This window comes from Aptenodytes forsteri, unplaced genomic scaffold, assembly GCF_000699145.1.
Source record: "Aptenodytes forsteri isolate BGI_AS27 unplaced genomic scaffold, ASM69914v1 Scaffold274, whole genome shotgun sequence".
Classification (NCBI taxonomy): domain Eukaryota; kingdom Metazoa; phylum Chordata; class Aves; order Sphenisciformes; family Spheniscidae; genus Aptenodytes; species Aptenodytes forsteri.
In genome coordinates, this window is record NW_008795101.1 from 5,141 (window position 1) to 7,230 (window position 2,090).

The following is a 2,090-nucleotide window of genomic DNA, read 5'->3' on the forward strand; positions in this document are numbered from 1 at the left end:
ATCCCGCTGCACAATGGCTTCCAGCTCCTCCTGTTTGCCGCCCATGCTGCGTGCATTGGTGTAGATGCACTTGAGCTGGGCTATCGATTTCACCACTGACATTGGCACGCCACCCCTAGGCTCATCTCTAGCGAGCCTGGTTTTATCCCCTTCCCCCTTCGAACCTAGTTTAAAGCCCTCTCAATGAGCCCTGCCAATTCATGGGCAAGAATCCTTTTCCCCCTGTGTGACAGCTGAACTCCATCTGTCACCAGCAGACCTGGTGCCGTGTAAACCTCCCCATGATCAAAAAAGCCAAAATTCCACCAATGACACCAGCCCGAGCCACGTGTTGATCAGGTGTGTTTTCCTGTTCCTTTCAGTATTCTTCCCTGCCACTGTAGGGATTGAGGAAAACACTACCTGTGCTCCTGATCCTAGTTGATCCTGATCCTCTAGTGGAGCTTTGGCTTTCCTAACACCATCCCTGCGTGCTGAAGAAATATTTCTATATTCCTCTTTAGTAGGCTGTCCTTGCTTCCGTCTCCTGTATACACATTCTTTTGATCATTCACAAGTTCTATGTTTAGCTGAATTTGTCTCCTGACATATCTACTTATTTCCCTGATTGCTGGAACAGAGTGCTCTTGTGCTTGGAGGAAGATGCCCTTAACGAGCTGCCAGCTCTCTTGAGCTCCTTGTCTTTCAGGGCTGCCTCCCACAGAATCTCACCTCACCTATTCCTGAACAACCCAAAGTCAATTCTCTTGAAGGGTCTGTAGGCTGCCCTCAGGATCTCAAATGCCACAATTTCATGGTTGCTACAGCCAACACTGCCATTGATTATCACATCCCCAGACAGTCCTTCCCTGGTCGCGAGTACCTGATCCAGGAGGGTGTCCAGCTGAGCTAGATGGCCCCTCCAGCAAGTGTGGTAAGAATTGGTCCCTAACACCCTTTAGAAAACACCTGGACTTCTTGTTCCCACTGTGTTGCTCATTCAACAGATAATGCAGCTTGCACTAGTAATCATACAACTCCAGATAGTATTGTTTGGTCTACAGAAAAGTTCCACCGAATGCTGACAATGGACATTGATTTAAAGATAGGTATCTATTTTTTCTAATCAGTGCCATTCATTTATTCTTACTAACTTTTGCCAGTCCTGCTGTTGTATTCCTGATGGAAAATTCTCCTAGCAGCTAAACCAGATGGTTACTTGCAAGAGGGATGAGGAGCCTGGCCCTTGGATTCTGCTCTACACTAGTGTGGTATCTTGTGAGGGATGTATGCAAATGATCAGGCACTATGCATGCTGTTCTCACACTGTGCCACCGCCTTGAAACAATCATTAGGGGTAAGATTAAAGTCGTGTATCTCTCGGTGTCTACCTCTGAGCTAGCTGTTGTTGGCTCCCTTACTAATGAGTAGAGATCTAATCAATGCAGTCAGGGGAGCTTAGGTGCACTGACCAAAGAAGCCAACAAAATAGGGGGCACCGTCAAGAAAACGATGAGAGCACCAGAGCATGGTTATGTACTATACTGTCTCTATACTGTATAGACTATACAGTATCATTCTGTGGCCATATAAAGCCTTGGTGCACCTACATTTTGAGCGGTGTGTGCAGTTCTGGAGACGGTAGACTTAGAAGTCAGAGAATGGCAAATATTGATCTTTGGGATGGAGCAGCAGCCTTCCATAAGCTGAAAGGGTTTGAATTCTTCAGTCTGGAGAAAAGGCTAGGAAAGATATGGTCACGGCCCTTACAGTCAGAGTAGGTAGCTGAATGGAGGGTTACTATCCAGTAGATCCCGCAAGACTGTAACTGTGAGGCACTAATGAAAGCAGTAGATGGGAACCAAGGATCATAGAGTGAACTTCTGGGTCCTGCAGCCGTGGGAGGCTACGGAGGCAGACGGGAGGGCAGGGCCAAGCAGGGAACAGAAAGATCCATGGGCAGCCGGTCTCAGAGGCCCCAGCCCGACGATGGCAGGTGCCGGGGGCCTGCGGGGGGAGCGGGCCGCAGAGAGCGATCGGGCGCGCGAGGGTCCCCACAACCTGTCGCCACAGGGGGACCGCAGCCAGGCTGCCCGCTCGAGCCCGACCCA